The sequence below is a fragment of the Ursus arctos genome, unplaced genomic scaffold (assembly GCF_023065955.2).
Source record: "Ursus arctos isolate Adak ecotype North America unplaced genomic scaffold, UrsArc2.0 scaffold_15, whole genome shotgun sequence".
NCBI lineage: Eukaryota > Metazoa > Chordata > Mammalia > Carnivora > Ursidae > Ursus > Ursus arctos.
In genome coordinates, this window is record NW_026622819.1 from 52589446 (window position 1) to 52596914 (window position 7469).

Below are 7469 nucleotides of genomic sequence, written 5' to 3' on the forward strand. Positions count from 1 at the left end.
AAAATTAAATTAAAAAATGTTGACTTTTCCTATCTTTTAGTTGTAAACACCACTCAAAATCACCTAATTTTTGTAAAAGAATATTCTACATATCACAGTAAGACTGCCAGATAACACAAGCTTTTTTCCAATATATCCTATTTAAGTATTTTGATGGCATTTCTTTGCCATCTTATCTTGGTTCTCATTATTCTCCTAGTGTCTATAATCAGCAGCAGGAAAAATGCAAACCTTAAAATAAGGTCTTATTAAATGTAGCAAAGTTAAGATGTTAGGAATTCACACACATGTATTTTTTTAGGGATGTAATCAGGTAACTTTTCTCTGTGGAAATGGGATTTAATATTTCATAATATAGACGGAGATTACAGTCTTATTTGTAGCAATTAAAATATGGGTCTATTTTATTTTCTGCCCTACTAAATCACCTCCAACTGGAAGAACAAATAAGTGTAATGAGTCATTCTTTAAAATTTCACCAAGAGTGAGAATACTGAATTTCTTTTCAGGACTAAGTAAAGCTTCAGTGTAAGTACCAAATATTTACTAGGGTCACTAGATTTATCCAGTTACTTTTCCTATTAAGAATTTCATACATAGAAAAGCAGCATAAGAATTATATACCATTCTTTTAACAATGTAGCTTCTTAAATCTTTTGAATCTGTTTTAAAGTTGTATTAGTAGATACCAGCAATTTATTCATAATGTCTATATGTAGCATATGAGCATTCTGTAAAAATAATTCTCACTGCAGTTTAATGAAACTGTTATCATACGATAGTATAAATTTTCTGAATTATAATATGAAACATTAAAGGGGTTTTCTTTTTCTCCTTTCTTTTTATAGTATACTAGGAATCTTATTTTCCCTGAGAAAATAGAATAACTAATATTTGGTAATTTTTTCAAAATTTGTCTCATTAGTATTTAATACCTTTTCTGGCAGCTAGGGTCTTGGAACTCTTCTCTAGTTACTTCCCTCCACACCCCTGCCCAACTTCAAGGACAAATTTCAAGACTATTGTATCTCACTATCCTTTACAACTGTTCAGTTTCCAAAATCTTAAACTCCTTATATAAAACTCTCTATCCTTCCAACCTTCCAATTCCCTCAGTGGCACTACTACTGACCTTAGCCGTCATCCCTCCTCCCCTCTGAATCTCCACCTGCCTGCTCCATCTCCCACCTCCAGTGACCTAGAGCTTTGAGCTCCATTATTGAGTGAGTCTGTAGCTGACTTTGCTTACCTATTATTGAGCCTAGACACATTCATTGCTCATTTCAATTGGGCTCTCTTCAGACTTTTTATTCTTTTATTCCTCTTAACTAACCTTTCACCATAGAAAACTTGCCACTGAATCAGGAATCAGTCCAAGCATTTGATTTGTCTTCTCCTCATCGCAGCTGCTGAGGACTTCTAGAGAAACTGTACATAGCCTCGGTGATCAGGTCCATTAAAGTTATGACTATAGAATCTTCTGACTTAACTGCATTCTTTCTCTCTCTCTCTCTTTTTTTTTTTTTTCTGGTTTTCCCAAGTAGTTTATTTGGGCAGACCTAGGGACAGGGAGGCTCTGCATGTAAGAGAAGGTGTTGGGCCTCTTGGTGGTGAAGCATGGCTTGTGTTGGCAACTCAGGACCCAGCAGGGCAGTGGGAACTTGATCTTGGATTAATGGAACTGCCTGGCTGCCAGTGGGTACTTGCTGGCTGCAGGCTCCTCCACCATCATGATCTGGATCAAGTGGGCCCAGACATGGTGCCAGGCGCCCGGGTGTCGGCGGCGTTGGGTGACAGCTCTTGCAGTGGTTAGGTCCTGATCCTCTCAGTACATATTGTGGGTGCCACTGCCAGAGTCATAGTGCAGTCAGGTGCTGAAGTTCTTCACCTGAAAGGTGGATTTCTCAAACACCTGTCCACAGTAGACAATTTCCCCTGAAGACTTCCATTTTCAGCTGAGAAGCAAAGTCCCAGAAGTGAAACTTGGCAACACCATGATTAGGTGCAAAGATTCACCTGGATAGAGGGTAGGAGTGTGGCATTTGGAGGTGGGCAAGCAGCGCCACACCACCTTGTACTCTCACAGTGTGCCTGAGGCCTTCAGGGTACACTCACCGCTCTCGCTGCCACCAATGAAAGGAAGTGTTAACTGAATTCTTAATAGCACCTGATACCTTTTTCTTTCCTGTCTGTTGGCTCTAGTTCCCTTTTTTTGTTGTGGCTGTCCCAGTGTTACCAAGCTACTAACCCTTACCCTCAACAGATGTGTTGGATTATTTCCTGACTGAGAAAACAAGTCAACAGTGATAAAATTTCTTACTGCCTCCTCCCTTACCATCTATCACAGATCCTTCACATTCAGCAATACTAGGATTTATCTCCCTTTCTCCTCCAATTTCTGAGAATTAAATACCTTTTCCTTTTTGGGGTTAGTTTTCCAACCATGTTCTTGATATCTCTTTCTTCTGTGTACTCTAGGAACTTAATTCATCAAATTTCCCCTCACTTTCTTGGATCTGCAAACACTTCTTTCCCACAGACCCTTTCTTAAAACAAACTAAAATATTTACTTTTCCCTGTCATAAGTAATCTCTCCTGCAACCTTACATTTCCCTCAAGTTAAATTTCCATCTCTGTCCTATTTACATTCGTACTTTAAAAATGACTGATTTCCCCATCTCCTACTCATCAATTTGCCCAAAGTAATCTGTCTTCTATTTTACCCATTTTCTCAAATACTCTTTGGAGTATTGACTATTGTACTCCCTATTTGATAAATTAAGTTTTTGTTTTTTGTCTCATTTCATCATGGTCACAAAGCAACATTGTTGGATCCTCATGTTTTCTGTGAGATTGTTTACATTCAACAAGAGAACATTATATTCTTAGCTGTGAGTGCCAGGCCAGCTCCTAACAACACCCTGGCCTTACTGTTAGAGACAGCCAGTTCCTGGATTAATTAAGGGGCTGATTTTCTCCTTCTCAACAACAATGATGGTGACGACATCAATAACAGATGATAAGTGCATTTGGTGCTTATGTTGATACTGTTTTAAATGATTTTAAATGATTTTAATCCCTACAACACTCCTGGGTAGGTACTACGATTTTCTCCATTTTGTAGAAGTTAAGACACCAGAAGGGGGAATAACTTAAGAGAGCAACAAAGCAGATAATATTTAGAGACCAGATATATCAGCTGTTTCTTACACACCATTGCAGAGTTCCCAATCGTACTTGTCTCAGGGACTTGGCCTCTTAATTTGCATTAGCTTCCTTGTGATTGTGTAACATACAACTCATAAGTGCCTTACCTTCCATTCATGCTGAATCTTTCTTGCATCCTGCCCCAAGACATCTCTGTTGCCACTGAGGCCCACTTGGTATCTTTCGATGAGCAAACTAGGAAGGGCAAGAGAGTGAAAGCTTTTAGAGCAATATTTAATGTTGCTGAGAATTGGTGAATATTCTCCCTTTCATCCTCCACGTGGACTATCCTGAAATGCAACAGTCTGAATACCCTCTTAGAAGACTGTCCTACAATCAAGAGATCAAGTGTGTTTAACTTAATATCGAATATTTGCTCTCCCTACATCATTGACTCACCCATATTTCTCTTCACTTCTGCTTCTCTGGAATTGTCCTCCCTAGTAAACTGGTAGCATACAAGCTTTTATACCAGGTTTTGCTTTTTGAAAAACCCAGGCAAACTGGATCCAAACTGTGAAAACTCTACCTGGATTGTCTATAGTCTCTCCTTATCAGATAGAGCGTAGAGGTTGACAACATTGGCTTTAGAAGATAAATCTCAGTTCAAGTCTGGATATTGCCACTAATAAGCAATGTGACCTTGAATGATTTTTTTAAATCTCTCTTACCCTGTCTTAAAAATTAGGGGTAACAGTGCTTGCTTTAAATAGCTCTATCTCCCTATCAAGGGTTATGACAAATTTAATAGCTTGCTGTGACTAGCACACTGTATGACTATAACATGTAAATATTATTTTTTGTCATTATTATTAATATCTTTCAAAACTTTGTCTTTTTCCTTCATTCCAGTATATGTTAATGTTAACACCATCTAACCTACCACCCAAACGAAACAAATTTTAAGGAAATCATTAACTCTTCCATCTGCTTCAACTCTTTCTCCTCCCAAACTTTCATCATAATTGCTAAATAACATAATATTTATTTTATCTCTTAAGTACCTTCTCATATCCATTCTTTATTAACCCTGCTATCTTTATTTCCAGTATCTCACCATAATTTGCAATAATAGTGTACCAAGTCAAATGATTTTTCCTGCCTGCGCTCCTTGACATGTCACAGTCTATCCGTTACCTTCCTCAGTCTTTTAAAGCATAGCCCCATTCATCACTAATACTACTGAATTGTAATTGATTACTTATTTCTCTGTGACTCTCAAGGGTTTATCTATCTTGGCGTTATTGGTGTTTAAGATGTTTAATTATTTGTCATGGGGGCTACTGTTCTTTTTATTGTAGGATGTTTAACAGTACCTCTGGCCTCTATGTAGCAGATGACAGTAGTGTCCCCTCCCCAGTTGTGACAAAGAAAAACATCTCCAGACTTTGCCATATGTCTCCTAAGGGGAAAACCACACTGGTTTCGAAAGTGAGTCTTTTACAGATGGGTTATATTTTATATTTTATTGACATATATCCCTAACACCAAGCACCATGTTGGGAAAAATGATGTGTTCAATATATATTTTAATAAATGAATAAATGAGTCCTCTCTTCAGAGTGTTCTTTTTTTAACCTCAAGGGCCAATCTTTTATTTATAGCTTTTATTAGTTTGCTGTGCCTATGTCTGTTTCCCCAATTACATTGTATGACTTCCTTATATCCTTAACCCCCACAGAATGAATGGGATACAGTAGCTTCTCAATAAATACTTATTCAATTATATTATTAAATTAGTATCTATAAATTATTCCATGAATATGTTCAGACCACATGTTTTTCTAATTTTGAAGCTACTATATGATAACAGTTGTATGCTCTCACATCTTGCACAACTTTCCCTTTGTGATACTTATGGCAGCTATAATTAATAACTATGTACTTAATTGTTTAATATCTATCTCTGTAGGGTGTTTGAGTCTGAAGACTGTGGATACCTCTTTTTTTCCCCCTCCCACATGGCTAACATAGAACTTTGTGCAGAGTACATATTCAGTAAATTATAAATCTTTGTTGAGTGAATGAATGAAACAAATTCATGCTGCTGCTAAATGACATGGAAAACTTACGTACTTGGAGAATTTGGCTCAATATATGTATCGTGGTTCACTGATTTATATGATGCAGCATATTTGAACCTATACTGTGAGGTTTTAAAAAGTCTCATCTTTGTCAAATTAGTGAAAAAGTGATTTGCCTCTCTAAACCACTTCACAAAGGAGAGAACTTGAGGCTGTCATAAGTCAATACAGATGTTTGATATCCCAGACTTGCATTCCCCTGTTGTTCAGCATGTTCATTTTTTCCCAGTACTAATGAATTAGCCTATGGATCTTAATTGACATATTGACCTTGAAAACTCTAGAAAATGATCTCTCCTGCCAGCTTCATTATCTATGGATTTATTAGCCAAGGAAATTTGACAATAAAACATGAAACAATCACAATTAATCTACATACAGATGCTATAAATTATGCTTCTATCAAGTAAAAATAACCAGTGTAATCCCTAACATTGGATCTCACAAAAACATTTTAGTCTCATATTCCAAATATAAAATAAGTGGCTTTGTTCTGTTATTGTCTGAAACTACCTATTAACCCATATTTTTAAAATCTCAACAATGAATGTTTTATAAGAAATTCGTAGAACAGAATATTGTTTAAAGACTCTAAATTTAGTGTCTTTTGAGGAATGTTCTCACATCAGAGGAAACCAGCATGCTGTCTTAAAGAACATTAAAACTAAGAGAGAAAAAATTCTCTTTTCATACATATTGCTTTGTATTTTCTTTCCTTATCATGGTTTCCTGTTGTTCCCAGTAGGGATCCCAATTTTAGAATATGCGGTAGACATCTGTACTATGAAGCTAAAGCTCAAAATTGTTCAGGAGAAGCTAAGATATGGCTTTTCATTTGACAAGAAATTGGAAGCAAAGAAATCATAGTAAACAGCCTGCAATAAATGACCTGTAATAGAAGTTTGACATGGTTTTTTTTTTATTAACTGACTTAGAATTTTCTGATGGAAATATTATGCCAAAATAAATTTGAAAGTGATCCTAACCACAAGCAGTCATATTAGGCACCTGTTGACTCTTCTATATCACACGTAACTTAATGAAAAAGACCATTGTTTCTCAAAAAAGTCTGTGACTATGTTCGTGACAGGGAGTAAAAATTACAAAACTAATAAACTGGCTTTTTAACTTAAAAACTACTGATATTTATGTGGATGTTTTATTTTAGCTGAAAATATCTCTGTTCTTAACATGTTTTTATTCCTTTTTAACGTCTACTGAATACACAGATATTTTCCAGGACATAAAATGTGTTATTATTTTGTTGATCTATTGCCTGTAAAATCATATCCAAATCCCAAGATAATAATGGTCATTCTTCTATCTACATTTCTCACTTTACTCCCATTTGTCCCTTTGTGTCTGTCCTTGTAACTCTATGCAGTATGAAAGCATCCATAGTGCCTAAACAGACATTGTTTCTGGTTGTGTTACTCCCTGTGCCTACTCCACTGTGAAAACTCCACTGTTTGCCTCTCCGGAATATACCTTGCCTTTAAGATCTCAGTTTAACCTAACCCTATTTCCTCTCTGAAGCTATCACTGACTCTTCCAGGCAGGCTTAGCTACTTATTCGTCCATATACCCAACTCCTTCAATCTTCCCCCCGCCCCCACTCTCTTTACTTTAGAACAAATTATCAGAGGTGTTAGTCTTAAAATCAGTGGACCTCGTAGTGTCACTTGCCTCTGCATGGATCAGACCACATTTAGAAAATGTCTTTAATTCTTGGCTATTGTAGAGCAACACTGATGAATCAGAGAGTGTTCAGAGAAGAAAAGGCTCTTAAAGCCATTATATCATGAGCTTCCATTTATGCATTTATAAATTGGGAATAATAATATTTGGTACTGTTATAAAAGTGAATTAAAATAACACATAAAAATGCTGTTGACTTGAAAAGTAAATTTTTATAAAAGTGTTCCATGCCTATTTACCAACTTTGCTTTCCCTGTATTTACTGCCCACTATCTTGAAAGAATAGACTCCCCTGTATGCATTTGTTTCCTTTGTTTATAAATAAACTTGCAATGAAATTCCTATTTTTATTTTTTAATTTTTTTAAAGATTTTATTTATTTGACACAGAGAGAAACAGCCAGCGAGAGAGGGAACACAGGCAGGAGGAGTGGGAGAGGAAGAAGCAGGCTCCCAGTGGAGGAGCCTGATGTGGGGCTCG

At 36.4% G+C, this 7469-nt stretch overlaps 1 pseudogene; it reads right to left on the bottom strand.

The window, feature by feature from the left end:
* Positions 1 to 424: 424 nt before the first annotated feature.
* Positions 425 to 3325, bottom strand: LOC113263884 (60S ribosomal protein L18a-like; annotated as a pseudogene).
* Between the last annotated feature and the right edge of the window lie 4144 nt (positions 3326 to 7469).